Source organism: Lagenorhynchus albirostris, chromosome 8, assembly GCF_949774975.1.
Source record: "Lagenorhynchus albirostris chromosome 8, mLagAlb1.1, whole genome shotgun sequence".
Lineage (NCBI taxonomy): Eukaryota > Metazoa > Chordata > Mammalia > Artiodactyla > Delphinidae > Lagenorhynchus > Lagenorhynchus albirostris.
In genome coordinates, this window is record NC_083102.1 from 34,938,535 (window position 1) to 34,960,884 (window position 22,350).

A 22,350-nucleotide genomic window follows, 5' to 3' on the forward strand; every position below is an offset into this window, starting at 1 on the left:
AATTCTGGTGAGGATCCTGAGACACTTCCTACACTTATGGTGAATTCTGGGGTGGAATGGGCAAGAAAAACAAAGAAATCTGAAGAAGTCAGGGCACCAGGGTTCCCCTCTCTTTGGGGGTAAAGACTGGAGAGAAAAATGTTGTAAACTCATCTAGAATTTCTTTCAGTTTTCTTTTTATAAGTATATTATTACAGATTTGGCCACCTATGACACACTGCTTGATTGATACCATAGTCAAGAATGACACTGAAAAACTAATTTCACAGAAACATTATAGAGTAAGAGTAGGAGATAAAGTCTGCATTTCTTGGAAATGCAATTCATGCTGTCTTTGTGGTCCTTATTTTGTACCAAACAATGGATTTAAAGTTATCTAAATTGACATTGTAAATACCAAGGAAAACTACCATTAGATTTAAAGAAGTATAACATTAAAAAGTAAACAAGTGCTTTCTAAACAGCTGACTTGCTAGGTCTCAAAAAGTTTATTTAAAAAAATCAAACTTTCAAGAAAAAATCATGACTAGTATTCTACTCTTTAGTTGCTGACATTTCTAGATCCTCCCAAAAACCTCAATATCACCTGGGCCTTAATAAAATAATATTGAAAACATCAGTATAAAAGGCCAGCAGAATGGTAACAGAAAATACTCCAAACACTTTTCTTGTCTAGTCATTTCCTTTCAGCATTTCAAAACCAGATTCACATTCCACGTAAATTTGTGTTAATTTTCAAAAACCAAAGTGAGACCAGTTTTAAAAGGAAGAAGGAGCACAGCAAGGCGTGAAACGAAAAACCCAAGAGAAGAGACACTGGTAAAAACTCCTATTGCCATCCTTGATATGTCTCTACGGTTCACTGATAATTTTTTTAACCTTTGGGCAAAGAAATTTAACCCAAAAATTAAAGGACAAAATAAGTATCAGAAAAACAAAAATAAGCACAACGAACAAAAGAGACTTATCACCGAAAGATCACTTACCTATTTCTTCCAGATCTTCCACAAGACTTTCTAGTCAACCTTGATATGGAGCCCTAGGTAAATTCAATCCCAGCATCACATTAGAGTAGCCCTGTTAACAGAGACAAATAATTGTCACTGCTTTGAAAATTAAGTTTGCATTTATGTCCCAATTAGTTCCATGACTTCATAGAACATAAAACACATTCAAGCATAATGCATTCATTGCTTTGTGAATCTTCAAACGTGCACAAAATTACTTTTCTACATTTTAATTTAGAGAACTTTAAATCCATTGTTTGGTACAACGCAAAGACCGCAGACGCAGCACTAGATACATTTCTAAGAAATGCAGATTTTACTTCCGACTCTTACATTGATTTGCCAAGTTTAAACTTTTGATGATTAAATTTTGCAATTTATAGAATAAAATCATTTATGTCTCAGGGTTCCCAACTGAAAACATGGCTGATTTCAACTGCCTCTTCAGCACATACTTAATGAGCTTTGTAGGCCTTTCCACAATTAACCAATTGGTAGTAAGCATTTTCTCCTTATAATCACAATGTAAGGGTTATTACACTAATACTTATTTGAATTTATATTTTCCATACCCATTTCCTATTTAACCACTCTCTTTTCTAGTCTCTTACTTCTTTAATCTGAATGATTTAGCTCATACATTTCTTAGGCTAAAATAAATGTGCTGAAGGTCCAACAACAGGATAGGACTTAGTGTATAGATAGCAAATGGACTTCGACTCATAAAACAACTCTGACTGGTAGGGACCACACGAAAAGCTGTAGGGAGACTAAATCTAAGTCTACTACAGGAAAGAGTACTGTGTTCAATTAGCAATGTCTGCCACAGGCATTGAAAATGATGAATGACATCATATGCCATATCTGTTGAACATTTAGGCATTTCAGTAATTTTATTTAAATCATGTCCAAACACTTTTGGCTAAAAATTCTTTCTTCCAATGCAATCTTAGTGAGAGATCAATTAATTAAACAGATAGAAACGAAACATTCTGGTTGAATCAGGACCCCAAATACTCAGTTCCACCACTATTCTCTCCCCAGTTTCCCTGGAGGTATTCCACGAAGCTTTAGTTATACTGCAAAGCATAACCTGAAATCACTGTTTTAGTTAATCTTAAGTATTAGGTAACTCAAAGTCACAGAAATGTAGGTAATTCAAACTCCTGTTGTTAACATTCTAGCATTCTTCCTCTATTGCTTCTGTTCTCTATATTTCTCTCAATGACAAAATTTTGCATAGGAGCAGGCTCCACCCTTGACTTTCCTTGTGTTAATCTTTCTTCCATAATTATTTCTTGCCTGCTATATGCCACCAAAAGATTTCTTATTAAAATATAGCAGTCTAAATTATTTCCTAACTCCATATTGGCTTATTTTCCCCCTTCCTGTATTCATGGATATCAATTTTTCCTAAATCAATCTATAAGTTCTAGATTTTTAAAGAAAACCTAAAAACACATTTTAAAGTATATGCTATAAAAGGTCTATCATTATCAAAGTTAAATTAAAAAATGAAGGGCAAAGAGAAGGAACCCACTCTACCAAACGTTAGGATACACTACAAGGCTGGAGACAGACACTGAGATATAGAGTTCAGAAATAAATCCACGTATCAATGCTAACTTTATGTATGATAAGGATGATATCAAAAGTAAAAGAAAGGTTGCTATTGACTTATTGTATGGAGAAAGAAAAATAGTCTCAGAATATGGCAAAAAGTAAACTTAGCTCCTTATTTCACACCATATACAAATTTGGATTCCACCTAGATTAAAGAGTTTTAAATGTGAAAGTTATCTTTTCAAAGCTAATAGAAAATATTTAGGCGAGTCTTTCTGAGAATTAGAAGTAAAAAGCAATTCTGAAACAAGACCCAAAAAGCATAAATAATGAGGCATAAAATTGATGGATTTGGCTAAGTCAAAATGAGAATTTTTCGGTGAATAATACCATAGGTAAATTTCACAGATAAACTGAGAGAAGACCTAACACAAACAAGGAATCAATATTAGAATAAATACTCAGAAGAAGCTAATAGAAAAATAAGCACAATACTTAAAACGGTATACTTTCTTAGAAGGGGAAGACAGAACAGCTCTCAAGTATAGTTTAAAATGCTCAAAATCACTTGTTATCAAGAAGATGCAAATTAAAAACCAATGAGACACCACTTGTCATCAGAATAGCATAAATTTGAATGCTGGGTTCTACCCAGTGTTGGCAAGAATGCAGAAAGACGAGCACTCTCTTGTTTACTGCTGATGGAAGCATAAACAATACAGCTATTCTTAAAAGCAATCTGGAAAACCTAAAATGTCAACCTGTTTTTTATGGACCCAAAACACCCTGTGCTGAGCTCTAGTATAGCATATATCAGCTTAGTTTTAATTTCACTTTTGTATTGACATGCCTTTCTCTCCCACTAGTTTCTCCATTTTCATTAATCAAAATTAATGTTGAAAACTGATAAATCAAGAAATGGCAATAAGAATATCATTTAAAACTACGGATGTAAACACCAGAAACGTGTTGCTTCTGTATAGCTGGACTGGGCAGTGGGAAGGTACAAGGCAGAGGTCTGCTATTTTTCATTATAATAAGCCTTCTGTTTTATTTGATTTTTTTAACTCTGTGCATGTATTTCTTTGACCAAAGTCAATTTTAAATACAAAAGAAAAAGCAAGAAGCTAATTTTAAAAATAAACAAAGAACATATCATCATTGCAGCATACAGATTTTATTTTAATAAGCATATATTATTTTAGTAACTTAAACCTCAAGAAAAAAACAGAACATGTCACAGAATATTGATCACAGTGATCATAATGACCACTTAATTATACACCAAATGATAACTTAAGAATCAAATGATCACTTAACTGGATAAGGGGGAAAAAGCTTAATTAAAAAAAACAAAGAAAAAAAAAAAAAAAACTTAAGCCAGTAAAGAAAACTAAGAAATTGGAAAAGGCAAAAGCAGAGCCAGAGAGGCAAATGAGGACTCTCTTACATTTACACATTCACATGCATGTATTGGTTGCTGACTATATGCCAGGCACTCTCCGGGCTCTGAGATAAAGCCACAACCCTGCTCTCATGTAGTGTGCACTACAATGAGGAATATGTAAAGGATGATGATTTCAGTGTGTTGAGAAATATGATGTGTGTATGTGTGTGTGTATGTATATACACACAGGGGCAGCATCCAATTTAAGCTAAGACACTCAAAGATGTCCTGGATAAAAGTTCACAATTACAAACACTCCCTTTTCTAATTTCTTCTAGCCTTTTAAACAGGATTGCAAATTTATTTAAGGTTTGCTGTGGTAGGAGAGGACAGCATCACTCAAACATTCCCAGAGCGTTTGAACTGTCTTCTTTTAAGGAACTGTATTAGATGAAGTGAACAATTACTAGGTGGTTTAATTTTGCTGTATTTATATTTTCCTAGGAGCTCCTGGATACTCAAGAAAGAGATTTAGTTTTCTAATGTGTTACTTGGAACTCTTTGCTTCTACTCTCCTGTCTTTCAATTAATAAAAATAAAGATATGTCCTAAAAGAAATACTATCATTCATTGTTTTCTAAACAAAAGAAAAAAATACACTGTGCAAACATTAAGTGTAAAAAAAAGTGTCTTTTGAATTCTACTGCAAAATAGCATAATACAAAATCCTCTGTCTAGTGAACATCATGATTTGGAAAAATATACTCAAAATCTGAAGTAAATAAACAAAATGCATTTGTTATATAGGTCATAATGTGTAACTGACATTCAAAAGTAAAAATTACACTAACATTTTAGATACTGTTTTCACACAGATGTGGTTATAATTTTGAAAATTCAGCATAGGTCTTCTTAGAGAATGGTGAAACCTAAGAATTATTTTCTTATCTCAAAACAAACTAGTTAACTATAACCACATCTGAGAATGTAATAATTGACCATTGGTTACAAAGGCTGATAGTATAACCAATGTTTCAGGGAAGAGAAAATAAACAACCAAACCCCAGCAGAGCAATAAACTCATAGGTTTAATTCCAGTTGTTAGGCAATGTGGATATACGCTAATAGCATAAAAGAAACAATCATAGGCTTTGGAGGAATGGGGAAAGGTTTTTTAAAATTATTCAGAAGGGAGTCCATATTCTATATGAATAGTTATTCCATTCCTACAAAAATTTATGAAGGGTTTGGAAGGTGTTTTGCAACCGGCATTTTTTCTTTTTGCATCAGGCATTTACATGAGAGGAACATCATATCATTATCATTTTGTACAGATGTTGCAAATATCAAGAAAGGACATAACTAAAATTTTTTAAAGCTGGTTCCGCAAAGGCTAAACGCTGTGAAACTGCCCACAGAAATATAGAGAGCTCACTACAATTAGCATTAATTAATTTAAAGGTAGAAGTAATGCTAGGTCAGTTACATAAAGGATTCTGCTCTCTTAGACTTCACTCAGAGCAAAAGTCAGAGCCGCCGGGTGGAACTGTGTAAAAATACGTGACCATATTTACACAAATACGTAAAAACACTTTAAAATCAAATTTCATTTGTTTCTATTCTTCATCGTAGTAGGAACATTTAACATGAGATCTTGGCTCAATAAATTTCTAAGTGCACAATACAGTACAGTTATCTGTAGGCATAATGCTGTACTGCAGCTCTCTAAAATCTATTTATCCTGCATAACCAAAATTTTATATCTGCTGAACAACAATGGTTAATTGCATAAAAGACTTTCTTCCTCTTCAATCATTGCAGTTACTGAACACCTCCAAAGTACCAGGCTTGCTATCTGCTGGAGATACAGAGATAAAAGATACTCTCTCTACTGACTGCTGAAGGACTGGTTAAACACGCAATAAATACGCTTCTGAATGAATGATATTCCCCGAAGCCAAAGACAGATCCTAAGTTAAAATGTGATACCGTGTAAGCAAAAGTAAGCATGGGGTGATACCAACTATAACAGCAATTTGTCTTGTGAAAATAATTATTTATGTGGCAGGAGTAGAAGGTGACACCTCTGTCTGAACTGGAACTAAATGCCCTTCTGAATTTCTCATGAAGTAACAAAAAGAATAATTCTTATATTCTAAAAGCTGGAGACTTTTGAGTATATTGAAATTTTTCTCTATGTTTTATAAAAAAATTACTGGAAGTAAATAATTCTGATGACATTTAAAGTTAAGAAAAAAGGTTCACCAAGTGAGCATAACTCACTTTTTACACAACACGTAACTTTCATAAAAAAAACTTTCAACCGTAGTGGAGCTATTTTATAATAATAATTGTCAGTTATTTGAATGAGAACTATTAAAGTCATATAAACCATAAACATTCAGATATATGCTTCTATAAATCAAACTGAATAATAAATTCCAAAATAACATAAATACTGTTTACTATTTCTAACAGGTTGTGGAAGAAGAAAAACCACACAGTACTCTTGACACCATTACTAATAGAGTAAAATATGAAAAATTGGAGAAGGGAAAAAAGCACTTCAGGCAATAAAAGTAAAGTATGAATTCTGACCCTAAATTCAAAAACTTTTACAACCATAGGTAATAGGTTGAAAACAAACTCCTGGGTTCAAACACAGGCTAGAGGTGACTTTAATTAGTTCTACAGAGGCATGTGCTCAGTGGGAGCTCAAAAAACACAGCACTAAGTTAATAAAAGAGAATTTCTTCAAAAACCACTTTAGTTTTTATTGATGTTTTTGACTGAGAGTATAAGACTAAATTAGAGGAAAATGGCAAAGAAAAATTCAAGAGTGCTACTAGTAGAATTAGTAAAGCAGGTTTAAACACTCATATTACAAAGAACACATAGATCAGATTTTCTTTCACGTCCTTCATTGTAGTACGATGCCTAAGCCTTAAAAAAATGCATGAGACAAAAGTGCTTTCTTTCTCTGTTTCCTTTTATTCTCTTGCTCATCCCTTCTTATTATGGTAATTCCCTCCTTTCCGTTTTACTTGTATAAGAAAGTAAGTATGCTCATTCCTTTTGATGTTGACCAATAATTGTTTTTATTAGTATCGATACCGAGTTTAATAGCAGATCAACATTTATGACCTTCAGAGCAAATCCCTGGATCTATAATTTTTTAATTTTCCTCTCCTATTTTCAGTGACAAGAAGGTCTCATTTTCAACAAAAATAACATAATGCTCAAGTCTGGAAACAGCTTGGAGAAGTAAGTGGACAACCTTAACGTGGATGAAAATGACTCTGCAGCTGCTTTCTTGATGCTGGGGATGCTTGGTCCATCTCTTTCGAACCAAAAGAAGCATGATGCAGGCAGTCTAGAGAACCAGAACTCCAGCCTTAGGGAAAGTCTTTAAAAGGATGTAAGAAAGATTTAACGTATTGGGAGTTGTAGGATTTCCCAGTCCTTTGAGGGATCCACAGCCGCAACTATATAAGGAGTCTGATAACCCTGGATGACTTGGAAATTTCATGTTTTCTCAGCCACTTGTCAAATGATTCCATCCCCAGATCCCTTCCTTGACAAATTCATAGTCCTAATCTTATACCAGTTCTCTTGGCTTCTACCACAGTACAATTCATTTATCAATAAGGAGAATCCTCTGCATATTGACGTTTGTCATAAAAACTTTTCAAGGGTAACACCAGCATATTGTCACCCAGGATACAGTATTTGTTTCATAAGTGCTAAATTAATATTAAAGCTACTTAAATTTACGAACCTCTTACTTCCTGCCTATCCACAGCTTTTTATTCAATACTTCTGTTTTCTCAAATTGAATATTCAGCGGAAGTTCCACCAATACTGAGCTACTTCTATCATCTAACCTAATCTACCCAGAACCCAAAATTTAAAAAAAAATTTTTTTCAGAAAATATAAGCTCTTGAATGAAATGCAACTTGAATTGAGCAATGCTTTTTTTTTTTAACTTTTTATTTTATATTGGAGTATAGCCGATTAACAATGTTGTGATAGTTTCAAGTACACTGCAAAGCGACTCAGCCATACGTATACATGCATCCATTCTCCCCCAGGCTCCCCTCCCATCCAGGCTGCCACATAACATTGAGTTGAATTCCCTGTGCTATACAGTAGGTCCTTGTTGGTTATCCTTTTAAATACAGCAGTGTGTACATGTTGAGAGCAATGATTAAGAAAATCACTTCCACTGGAATGCACTGGGTCAAGCAATGGATTCTGAAGTCAATTTATTGTCAGTAAAGAAAATAAAGTCAGAATGTAGGTTCAAAGAAGCTAGATCAGGTGAAGAGGTATGCCCATTTTACAGTACTGAATCTCTCTTCAATGCTGCTTACTTCACAGGTGTACTTATTTCATCTGTTTACAGAAGCTATTCCATACATTTATTAAAGTAAAACAACACAGCTATGTAAGTTATGAAACAAAATGCTTTGATTGAATTTTCTTACATAATCTTGTATCTAATTCAATATAGGTTGTTCAAATTTCAGGCTGGCAGCTTTAATAAAAACATTACCTTCTCTTTCTTTTTTTCTTTCACTAAAAGAACAGTCATCGTTTATCTGCTAGCTAACTCTTATGTTGTTTATGTATTGCTGACAATAATTCTTAATCATCATTTGATTCTGGGAGTTTATTTTATTCTATGCCCTGGGTGAATGCTTATAACTCTAAGATGAGATTCATATAAAGGCCCCCAATGCATTCAAATCACTAAGAAATAGTCCATTTCATAGATAAAACTATCTATTACGCCAATTCTTCTTTCTATTTTTTTAATCAAAAATTGGTGGATATTTTACCACCATACAGTGTGAAATAAAGCAAATTATCAGGGTCAACAAGTGATAAAATTTATGTGAGCTAAAAATCACAAAAGCATCATTAGTTTTAGAATTGAAAAAGAGATTGTGATTATATGACTATATTGCCAGAAACTTTAAAAAACACTGTTTTTTCAAATATTCATGTAAACACAGCTTGAAAATTGACAGAGTAGAGCACCAATTTGACAGCGCTGTACCCTTTTCTGTGTATTTTTATTTAGATGAGAATCTGTAGGGAACTGGATTCCAAGTATAATCTGGTGGGTTCTTTTCTAATGGTTTTTAGCCACAAAAACATATCTGTAGGCCAACATTTATTGAGGATTTATGATGTGTAAGCACTGCGCTTGGAGCTTCCCAGATACCAAACCAAACTGACAAGAAGCTCACCAGGAATTCACAACAGTTAAACATATATCCCTGAAGATTCAGCAGGAAATCTAAAATCCCATTCTCATACAGTTTTCTGAATTATCTGAAAGTACTCTTCACAGCATATCAAGCCTAACATTTTACAAAACCATTTCAGGGGTACCATTTGAAGAGCCACAGAAGTATACCAAAGACAAGACAAAAATATTTGCAAGTATACTCACTTAGCTATTGAAAATGTTTCTCAATGAATTATTCAACCGTGCTAGATTCTTATTAACCAATATCAGTCTTCCTTACAAAGAACTTTCCTGATGAAGTGAATTATTTGTCAGTGTGTTCTAATTTCTAAGCACTTAGGTACCTATATGAAAGGGGAGAAAGTGGTTAAACTCTTTATACTTTCTTAACATGGCTGTATCCATCATTTCAAATGTTAATTTTAGCAACTCCACTATTTATTTTTATTTCCAAAACTTCCATAGAATTATTGGATTAACAAAGATTTATTGAGATATCTGGATACAATGTGTTTTTGAAAACATAAATAGCTTTCTCATTTGGCCTATTTATCTACAAAATCTCAGAGAATGTATTTAAAGAGACATACCTTATACATGGTTAGAGAACTGCTAGAGTTATTATTTGTGTGGGTCATGTTATATCATAGAATGAGAAAATTAATTTATCATTGAGTCAGTTATAGAAATATGAAGCATTCTAGATAAGCTAGCTATTTATTATATAAATGAAAACTTATACTTGGTAGGATACAAATAAATATGGTTTACTTTCTGGAAAAATAAATAGTAACTTGAAAGTTTACTGAGATAGTCAACTACAGTATTTTAAAAATAAGTGGAGTTTCTGGCTGACTCTTCAAATACAACCCAGAAAATGCAACTTTACAGAATTATCTTTCCTTCCATTAAGACTGATCACAATTTTTTGTTTTCTTGAGTTTTTTATTTGTAAATAAAAGTATCTGCCATAAGTAAGCTCTAAATATTTGTCTGAAATTGAATGAATGAATGAATGATCATTACCTTAAAAACATATGGCTCTAGATTATAAAATGAAGTAATCTCTGATGGACAACCTTAAATGTATCCCTAATGCTGGTGGGGGGAAATATAATTCTGAAATCCCTGTTTTATTGACAGTCATGAACAACAGAAGGACCAAAAGGCTTTTAAAAACACATTAAAAAGAGCTGCATAACTCATTTAAGAGATTCATATCAGTAGAATCACAATTTAATGGTATTAAAATAAATTCCGAAACAAACCCAATAGAATCATGTAATTTGCACATCAAATATAAACTGTTTAACTCAAGAATAATATGTACTAATAAATAAGGAAAAGGAGATCCTTAACTGTCACTTCTACTTTCTCATCCGGCATCTTTAATTTTCATTACAAATGTAAAACACTTTCCTTTTTACAGTTAATTTTGTCTCAAATAATTATTTTCTCTCTTTCTATCCCTATTCAAAATATCAACAGCATGACCCTCTAAACAACTTACAACTATATACTGGTCTGCTTGTATACCCCTGGGCATACCTTAAGCTCTAAACCATATCAAGCTCAGCAACTTGTACATAAAGTATATGAATTATTTGTTTATTTACCTAGAATATCCACTGGTATTTAAGGTTCAGATAAACAGTTACAGGTCAATTATATCTAAATACAAAAGGTACAGATAAACACAATAAGCTAGTGTTATCTTTATATAGTATTTAATCATTGGTCTGATTGCTCCAAAATAAAGGGAGAATTATTTTGTCCTCAATTGTTGATCATAATTCCTTTATAATACACATTCAATATAATACATACTCAACACAAGAAAATTTTACTTCCCCTAATTTATTTTTATTGCCTCCCATAATTTAGCACTACTACTAATCTATAGCAGTGGATATCAAGAAACAAACACTGGAAAATAATCCCCTCACAGACACACATACACATAGTCCTGAGTAGTCCTACAAATGATTTTTCCAATTTTCTCTTTAACAGCAATAATAGGGCTACAGTATCACAGTACTGAAAATGAGTGACCTACTGACATAGAAGCTGTGCCTTCTGTGGATACTTTGTGAGTCTGAAATTGATTTTCTTCATTTTAGCCTGTGAGGGGTGTAGACATTACCCATCATCAGAGTGAGCAGTGGCACTAACAGAACACATTAAAGAAGCAACAACTGTAAGAAAGTCAGAAGCAATAGTTCTAGGATCACTTCCCCAGCAAAAAAGAATTGGCTGTTTGCTCCCACTATGCTGTTTCTTAAAACACTATATCTATATTCTGACAGATGTTGTATTTTTGTTCACAAACAAAGTCTAATGCATAGCTTGCATAGAAACTTGAGTGGTAGTTTTCAAAATGTGAGTATGTTTGCACTCAATCTGAATTTTTAACCTGAATTTTTATTTGCCTAGGTTCTGGTCAAATAAATATGTTCTAATATTACCCTACATGTGAGCAGATTCCCTTTTACACAAATACCTATAATCACATAATGGCCTTAACTCCATGTCCTACCAGGTAGCCTATAAATATAATGCTTTGTTGATTTGATTGTAATGAATTCCATACATGAAAAGTAAAATCCCAGTTTACATATTCATGTTCATAAGTAGATGAATGAATAAACAAAATGTGATATATGTATACAATGGAATATTATTCAGCCTTAAAAAAGGAAATAAATTCTGACAGATGTTACAAAATAGATGAACCTTGAAGACATCAGTGCTATGTAAAATATGCCAGTCACAAAAGGAAAAATATTGCATGATTCCACTTATATGATATATCTAGAGAAGTAAAATTCACAGAGACAGAAAGTGAAATGGTGGTTGCCAGGGGCTTGGAGAGGGGGAAGTAAGGAGTTATTATTTAATGGGTACAGAGTTTCAGTTTCACAAGTTGAAGAAACTTCTGGTGATGTTTGCACAAAAGTGAAAAGGTACTTCATGCCACTGAACCATATATTTTTAAATGGTTGAAATGGTAAATTTTATGTTAGGTATATGTAACTAAAATTTTAATTTATTATTAAAATTTGTAGAACTTCATGTAGGAGTAAATCTGTGAAGTACTACAGGTAGAGTTCATAAACAAGAATGATTATGTACTGTTTTGGGTGAAGGTGGAGATCAGGAAAGGCTGATGAAGGACTTAGCATCTCACTAAACATTAAAGATAGATGATATTTAAACAGGGTAAGGTAGGAAAATATGAGCATATTTGTGAAAAAATAACACTGGAATAGTCACATTAGGTTACAATGGAAGTTCTTAAAACTTTTTTCTCTCAGGTCACCTTTATACTTTTAAAAATTAACAGGAATCCTCTTCCCTCACAAAAAAAAGCTTCTGCTTAAGCGGATGATCTCTTTCTATGAGTACTTTATTAGCTATTAAACTGAGGGACTTTTAAATCACAAGAATAGACAAGTACATATTCCATTCCTTACCAGAACAATGACGTCGATTGTCATTTAGCCTCTAGAAAACTCTATTGCATATTCACAAGACAGAAAGAATGAAAAAGACAAATGAGATCTTAATATTAGCATGAAAATAATTTTGATTTAACAGTCACCATAAAAGGTCTTAGATTCCCTAGACCATACTTTAAGAATTTCTCGGTTTCAGAATGGAGAAGATGGCAGAAGAATAAATACAGAGAGCCAGAATATGCCTGATTTTACTGAAGGCCAAGCTAGAGATTTTAAAACAGAAAAATATTAAAGATTTTTATACAAAGCAATCACTTGGTGGTGAGCTGCCTTTATAAGGATTCATTCAGAAAGACAGAAATGGGTACAGAGGTATGGGAAGGCAATCTAGAGTCTAGTTAGAAACCTATAAAATAATTTACCTGGGGCAAGTAATTAGTACATGGGGACAGTGCTGGAAGAAAGAAGAAAACAAAAGCATCTTAAAGGAGCCACAGAAGTTACCAAAAACATCAAGAGATAATGTAGATGGTATAGTTTTAGACAGCCATACTGCCCAAAGCAATATACAGATTCAGTGTAATCCCTATCAAAATTACAAAGGTATTTTTCACATAAATATAACAAACAATCCAATATTTGTATGGAACCACAAAAGACCTTGAAGAGCCAAAGCAACCTTCAGAAAAAAGAACAAAGCTGGAGACATCATGCTCCCTGATTTCAAACTATATTACAAAGCTACAGTAATTAAAACAGTATGGTATTGGCATAAAAATAGACACATAGGTCACTGGAAGTAAACAGAGAGCCTAGAAATAAACCCATACATATATGGCCAACTAATTTATGACAAAGGAGCCAAGAATATACAAGGAGGAAAGGGCAGCCTCTTCAATAAATGGTGCTGGGAATATTGAACAGCCACATGCAAAAGAATGAAACTAAACCAACATCTTCTACCATACATAAAAATTAACTCAGAATGGATTAAAGGCTTGAATATAAGACCTGAAACCATAAAACTCCTAGAAGAAAATGTAAGCAGTAAGCTCCTTGACATAGTTCTTGGTCTTTATTTTTTCAATCTGACACCAAAAGCAAAAGCAACAAAGGCAAAAAAAAAAAAAAAAAAAAGTGGAACCACATCAAACTGAAAAGTTCCTGCATAGCAAAGGAAACCAACAACAAAATGAAAAGGAAACATACCAAATGGGAGAAAAAAATTGCAAATCATATATCTGATAAGGAGCTAATATCCAAAATATAAAAAGAACTCATATAACTCAAAAGCAAAAAAAAAAATTTGATATCAAAAATGGTCAGAAGATCTGAATAGACGTTTTTTCCAAAGAACACATACAGATGGCCAACAGGTACATGAAAAAATGTTCAGCATCATTAATCATCAGGGAAATGCAAATCAAAACCACAATGTGATATCACCTCACACAAGTGTTGGCAACGATATGAAGAAAAGGGAACCCTTAGGCACTGTTAATGAGAATGTAAATTGGTTCAACCACTGTGGAAAAGAGTATGGAGGTTCCTCAAAAAATTAAAAATAGAACCATATTATCCAGCAATTCCAATTCTAGGTATTTATCGAAGAAAATGGAAACACTAGTTAGAAAAGATACATGCACTCCATATCCACTGCAGCAATATATACAATAGCCAAGATATGGAAACAACCTAAGTGTCCACAGATGAATGAATGGATAAAGAAATTGTGGTATATAGACACTATGGAATATTACTCAGCCATAAAAAATGAAATCTTGCCATTTGTGAAAACATGGATAGACTTTGAGGGTATTATGCTTAGTGAAATAAGGCAGACATAGAAGGACAAATATTATATGATCTCTCTTCTATGTGAATCTTAAAAACAAGCAAACAAAAATCCAAACTCAGACACAGGTAACAGATTGGTGGTTGCAAAAGGCAGGGGTGGAAGGTGGGAAAAATGGGTAAACTGTTTTTTCAGTTTAAATAAGTTGAATTTGGGCTTCCCTGGTGGCGCAGTGGTTGAGAGTCTGCCTGCCGATGCAGGGGACACAGGTTCGTGCCCCGGTCCGGGAAGATCCCACATGCCGCGAAGCGGCTAGGCTCGTGAGCCATGGCCGCTGAGCCTGCGTGTCCAGAGCCTGTGCTCCACAACGGGAGAGGCCACAACAGTGGGAGGCCCACGTACAGCAAAAAAAAAAAAAAAAAAAAAAGTTGAATTTATAAAAAAGCACACATAATAAATGTCAATATTAATGAATATTTTGATAAAAGGAATGAAACTAATGATTTCCTAATTTAGTTACAACTTTTGCTCTCTTTTTAAAAAGTCAAATTTTTCTTACTATTTCACAGACTCCCTACGTAAATTTAATAGAGATCAAGAATTGATCAATTTGAAAACCACTTATATTGTTCAATTACTTCTAAAATAGTAGGTAGGAAATCTGCAATTACTTTATGACTCAGTCTTCAAATATTACTTTAAAAAAAACAGGGAAGAGAAAACGACAGAGAATGAAACCCCAGGATTCCAACTGGAATGCTAATAAGATAGTTTCTCAGGGGGACAACAAATAAAGGTTTATACTAGATCCACATTATCCAATATAGGTAGCCTGTACCCACATGTGATTATTTAAATTTATTAAAATAAAATTTAAAATTCAGTTATTTAATGGCATTAACCAGAGTTCAAATGTTCAATGACCATGTGCGGCTAGTAGCAACCACACTGAATAATGTAATATTGAACACTTCCATCATAACAGTAAGTTCTATTGGACATAGAGATGCCCTAGATGCATTTATTAGAAGGGTGGGAAATAATGCATTATATAGTAGCTTGTTACTGTGTATTTACTAGGCATCAGACAGTGTACTAAATAAACACTTCACAATGATTGCATTCAGTCCTCACAATGATCTTTTGAGATAGGTTCTATTATATTTCCATTTTACAAATGACAAAACAGATTGAGACAAATAACCTGTTTCAGATCACTCTGTAGCGGAGAAAAGATTGAACCCCAGGACTTTCTGACCCCAAGGACAGAAAATGAGGAAAAAGAATAATCTTTTGAAAGTGATAATATCCTGGTAATTTGAAGATAAATTGTATTTACTTTGGATAATCAGAATACTATGAAATACATGAGAGTAACTAGAGTAGAAATACACAAGAGTAACTAGAGTGGAAGTAACTAGAGAGTAACTAGAGTGGTAATTTGAAGATAAATTGTATTTACTTTGGATAATCAGAATACTATGAAATACACGAGAGTAATTAGAGTGGAAGGCTATGTGAACAAATATAATTTATATTTAATGGAAATAAAATATCTATGTAACATTAAAGTACCAACTTGAAACGTTTTAAATTAGAAAGTGTTAAAAGTTATCCTAGCAATTTTAACTCACCCACCTTACTTTGTGAGTTCCAATCAGGTGGGAAAGTTATTATTGCCATGGAAACCACCATAATACTACTACTTTACACTTATGTAACACCTTTCATCTGATGAGCTCAAAGAGACTTATAACATTAATTAATAGTTCTTTTATTGAAAGGGCATCAAAATTTAGCTAATAGCATACAACAACAATTGCAGATCAAACAAAAGGAAACTTCATTGCTCTCTAACGGATTCACATAGATTATACACCATCTCCTACTATTCAAAAAGAAAGACAGACAGTAATCTTACACAGATATTCACCTTCTTGTTTCTTCTACCAAGCTGAAAACCATCTCCTATTGTTTTATTGTCAAAAATATGCAGCTCTTCTTCCACCCACTCTTTAATTTCTTTCTTCGTGTGTTCAGCTAATTGCCTGGGAATGTCTTTTAAAATGCCATTACACAAACTAACCTGTGCAGCTCTAACCACTAAGATATTCACAAGTACAAATCTTGTTCTTTCTTTAAAAGATATACGACCTCATTTTAAATTAGGAGGAATAAAACTAAAATCTGAAGGTTTTGGGGTATGTAATTAAAAGTCTGAAAAATAAAAAAATCCTTAGCTGTTCATAGTGATTTTTGTTCTTAAGCTATTAAAAATAAAGCAAATATTTGTTTCAACATTCTAAAAATATATAATAATACTAAGCTAGAAAATTTAGGTCAGTGAAATGGTCTGTTTAGCATAGTATTTTGTTTTTAATAGAGTTGTCAAAGGATATTTTATATGATTACAAGTTCTTAGATGATTTTATGAAGTTTGCTTCAAAGGTAAAGGTAACAACAACAACACCAAAAAGTAAAGGTAACTCGCCTCCATTAACTAACTAGGATCTGCCACTTACAAATGTAGGCAAACAGCTTTAGAACCTGTTTATATTCCACAAGACCATCCCTGATTCAAAAGAGCGGAGAAATAGACTTTTCATGGGACAAGTTTTCAGGTCACATGGTAAAAAGACATTCATTCAAGGATGAGAGGAATCTGTGGCCATTTTTTTGTAACTTACCTTAAATGGAACTCTTTCTAAGATGGATTATGTTCAGACTTTTTATAAATGATAATTCAGAATCTGCTGACTCAAGATTATTGTTTGGAAAATCCAGCAATAACAAGGCCATCATTTTACAATTCAGCATTTTAAGCATCATCCTTTTTCTCAATGTCAGGTTTCCAGCTATTATCAAACTGCTCCTGCCTTAATGATCTTATCCTTTTCTTCCCTAGTAATCCTATTCTCCCAACATATACAAATTTAACTTGGTTTTCCTGGTGAAAACTTGTTTTATGACTGAGAAACCATACAGCACAAAAGCTGTTCATATCCTCCAAATGAAGGCTGAATTAAGAATTTAGTAGGTACCTCCGAGACTCAAACATCTATTATGTTCTGGCTATATCTTTCATTTCTAGTCAAAAAATCACTTTATATTAAGGTGATATGAAGAATTCCTCTAGAGATTTTTTCTTAACCTCAGAAACCAAATCTGTTTTAAAATGTTAGGTCACTGAATATGATTGACCCAAAACAGAATTTTTTAAATGGCCTGTTTTGGTGTAAACAGCTTTAATATATCTTGGGATAATTATTCTTTTTGTGAATGAGTTTGCCTAAAATACTTGTTAAACAGCTGTTGAGTTTTGAACTCTGTTGCTGTTCATCAATAACTTTTCACGCTCATTTGTATTCTTCCAGTTATTCTACTTCTACTGTTCATCGGGTGAAATGGTCATCAAAATGTAATAAGTTGATCGAAGAGTCTCAGGTATTACTTTAGAATAGGCTTATTCCTTTTTGTGAAAGACGCATCTGTATTTGACTTTGTAAAACAATAAATTCAGGAAAAACCCAACTGGGACCTCTAATATACTCCTCTACAATATATGAATTTTATACTAAATAAGACTATAATATTCTCCCCTTCAAATGGAAGACACATTCCCATAGGAAATAACATACTAAACTATTAATAGCTTAGCCAGGCTTTCTCTGCCTACTACGGAACCACAGACTTCATCACAGTCTAAGCACTGTAAAACAATACAGTTTATATTCATATAAGTGAAACTCTCTAGGTGTTCTTCAGCTAGTCTACGACTCAATGTTTCTGATGTTTTTAAGACAGAAAACTTCTTCACATTCAACCTGAGAAAAAAGACAATGTCAAACTCCACTTAAAAGTCAAAAAATATTGTCATAAGCACTGCCATAAGGTTTGTAATATTTTAAAATGTTATGGCAGGAAACTGAATAGTTATGATAAGTAAAACTCCTGACAGCTTCTTTTTTTAATTTTGGAATGTGCACATTGACACCGTCTTTTTTGCTATCTGGAGATCCTTTCTTTCATTGCCTCATACAGTTCTGGTATATTTGGGCCATTATAGAACTCCAATACCAGCCTATGCAACTGCTGTTTCCCTATGCTCACTCTTGAAGAAATCGTTCTATAATACTATATTTCTTTGTCAACAGATAATTGGCATAATTGGTCAATCCCTGGCCTTCTGTTCCTGCTTTGTATAAGGACATTAATTGATCATAAAATATCCACCAATAAGATGACTAAGACACATTAGACTCCAGCAAATTCTATTGTTTCTACCTTGAAAATGCAAGCTCTTGAATTACCATCCACCACTACCTCTACTACTACCATCTAGGTCCAAGCCACCATTATCTCTAATCTGGATTATTATGTTCGCTTCCCAAATAGTCTTTTTTTTTTTTCTCTCTCTTGCCCCTATTGACTACTCTGAACACAGCAGCTGATGTGATGGTATTAACGCAAAAGTTAAATCATGTTTCAAAACCCCTCTTCTCCAATTGAAACAACAGCTTTCACTTTAAGGGGTTAAAAACCAAAGCACTTGCAATTGTCTAGAAATTCTCATAGGGTTTGGCTCTTCTCTTTCTCTGCCTTCATTTCCTACCACTCTTGTTTCTCTTATGCACTGGGCTCTAGCCATGCAGGCCTCCTTGTTGTTCTCTAAGCATAAAAAGCATGCTCCTACCTAAGGGAATCTGTTCTTGCTACTCTACTTCCCTGGAATATTTTTTCCCAAGATATCAGCGTATCTGGTTGGCTCACTTCCCTCATGACTCTGCTCAAACGTGACTCTATTAGAAGATCTTCTTTGGTTACTCCATATATAATGGTAAATACCACTCTTCTCCAACCCAGGCACTCCTTTCCCCCTGACCCCATATTACTATCTGACATCCTACACAAATACAGAAGTCACATATTTAGCAGGGACTTTGTCTTGTTCACTGCTGTATCCCCAGTGGCAAGAAGAGTGCCTGGAACACAATAAATATTTTTGAGTGATGAACTGGATAAAGTTTGAATCCATCCTGTTTCAGCTGTTGGACTTTGGAAAAAACATTTAGCCCCTCTGTGGCTCAGTTTACTCACTGTAAATTGGAAATGTTAATAATAAGTAAAAATAATAATATCAGCCCTGTTTAGCTGTTGTGAGGATAAAAACAGTTAATACATATAACATGCTTAGAACATTGCCTGGCACAAAATAAGTGTTACATTAAGTTTTAGCTACTGCTAATTTTCATAAGCGTATAAAGTCAAATCCACATAGCTGTAGCCTTTACTGGGGACAAGGATAGACTTGAAAAATAAGCTGATTCAATATTTTCCTTCTTTTATCCTTATATTTTTGTTGATATTTATTTTAAAAACCCACTTGTAACTAATAGTAAGCTGAAACTCACATGTTCTGAATTAAAGGGCAACAAATTTTCCAGGCACAAAGAAACTATAATCTGAATGACCATGCATTGACTTTTCTTTCAGTTTTAATTTATTTTTATCCCAGGTACTTCCAAAAGTTTTAAGATAGACTCTTCATTCTTTCACTCCTTCCAACTATTATTATATCTCCTACATGCTAGGCACTATACAATGATTGGAAAGCCAAGATATCCCTCTATTCTCAAAGAGCTTCTAGCCTAGGAGTGAACTGAAAACATGGAAAACAAGTAAAACATCAATTGCAATGGGTACCATGTTAGAATCATGCTCAGTGGGCATGAGCCCACCATTCATTCTGGGACTCAGGAAAGGTTTGTCAAGGAGGAGGCAAGGTGCCAGTGAGAAGAATACTGCTGAACAGAAGTGTGACTCACTCAGGCAGTAGCAAAAGGGATGGAGAGGAGAGGGAGGTGATACAAGAAGTTTTAAAGAAATAAAATAAATAAGACTTTGTCACTAACTGGGCGTGTGGAAATCAAAGAAAAACAAAGACAGCTTAGCACGTATATGTCTGACTTGGGCAGATGATGTTGCCATTCCCAAGACAAGCATCAGAAGAGAAGAAGATCTGGGGTAAAAGATGATGGATTACCACTTTTACCAGGTTGAATTTTACATGTCTGTGAGATATTAAGGTATAAGAGATATGTTGGTAGACAACGAGATACTCTGATGGAGAGCTTTTTAAAAAGTTCTGGATTATAAATATAGATTTGCAAGTTTCTGAAATATAATCAGAGATAAAATAAGTATACTAAGAACAAAACCGTATTACATAGAATATATGGAAGAAAACGATATCTCAAATCCTGTTTGAGCAAAGCTGTAGCTTTAGAATTTTGAAAGGAATTTATCATGAGATTATTTTATAAACACACAGTGATCAATAAAAAAAAGATACCTTGAAGACAACATTACACAAAAATTACACGATTCCAAATGTGCCTTTCAACAACACATGGAAAAAGCCATGTGTGAAATACTCAAGTAGAGTTCTGAAAAGACAGAACACACGATATGGTACAGCACACCATAATTTTAAAAAATAAAGTGTGGACAGCTTACTGAAAGTGTAATTAACATATCTACTGCACCTTACCTCTCAAGTATCTGGTACCACCGTCTACCTTTACAAAGTTACCTAATTATGAAGACAATTCATTCAACAAGGGTTCTAAAAGAAATCTTGCAAAAAGCACAAGTTTTAGGAGTAAGACAAGAATTTGAGTCCTGGCCTTGATGTTTATTAGCTGTGTGACCTGAATCCCTGATACTTAGAACTATGTCTAGTTATAAGGGCTCAATAAATATTTCTTAAATAAATTAAATGAATGAGTTAGGACTTCTTTGAACATTAGTTTCTTTAAACATAAAATGGACCTACTGGGGCTTCCCTGGTGGCACAGTGGTTAAGAATCTGCCTGCCAATGCAGGGGACATGGGCTCGAGCCCTGGTCCGGGAAGATCCCACATGCCACGGAGCAACTAAGCCCGTGCGCCACAACTATTAACCCTGCGCTCTACAGCCTGCGAGCCACAACTACTGAGCCAGCATGCCACAATTACTGAAGCCATGCGCCTAGAGCCTGTGCTCTGCAACAAGAGAAGCCACTGTAATGAGAAGCCTGCACACCACAATGAAGCCCCTGCTTGCTGCAACTAGAGAAAGCCTGTGTGCAGCAATGAAGACCCAATGCAGCCAAAAATAAATTAATTAATTAAATTAAATTTAAAAATACTTTAAAATAAAATGGACCCACTAACTCATAAGCCCCCAAATTCCTTAAGTTGTAGTAAAGTATAAATAATACATATAAAGCCCTGTAAAGTATCTGGACAATAAATTAATAAATTGTGTTTCTCTTTATGTTTCCTTGACTTTTTTTTTTTTTTTTTGCTCTACACGGGCCTCTCACTGTTGTGGCCTCTCCCGCTGCGGAGCACAGGCTCCAGACACGCAAGCTCAGCGGCCATGGCTCACGGGCCCAGCCGATCCGCGGCATGTGGGATCTTCCTGGACTGGGGCACGAACCCATGTCCCCTGCATCGGCAGGCAGACTCTCAACCACCGCGCCACCAGGGAAGCCCTCCTTGACTTTTTTTAATGGTTTAAAGATAACACCTGAAGAAGAATCTAGGTGTGCTTTAATAAATGGAGAAGTACATTACTAAATGGAATAAGCCCAAGATTTTAAGATTGCTAAGGATAAGATCCTTTCTTGTTCACTACTTTACCCCTAGTATAAAGAGTCAATAAATTTTTGTTAAGTAAGTTGATTAAAAGATGCTTTGAAGACAAGTCTCACTTAAAGTGGTAATGTAGCTTGACTGGAAAAAAAAAGCTTGTTTAACTTGAAGGATATACTTTGTAGTCAGTGGAAGCAACTTTGGCTTCTACTGTCTATTATTTCAAATCCATCATGTCACTGTA

General features: G+C 34.0%; 1 protein-coding gene across 1 annotated transcript in view; it reads right to left on the bottom strand.

The window, feature by feature from the left end:
- Positions 1-22,350, bottom strand: part of FOXP2 (forkhead box P2) — a 524,445-nt gene that overhangs the window by 357,682 nt on the left and 144,413 nt on the right. The window contains exon 3 of the mRNA XM_060156819.1: positions 987-1,077. The gene's annotated coding sequence lies outside the window, so the exon portion shown is untranslated. The remainder of the gene's footprint in view (positions 1-986; positions 1,078-22,350) is intronic.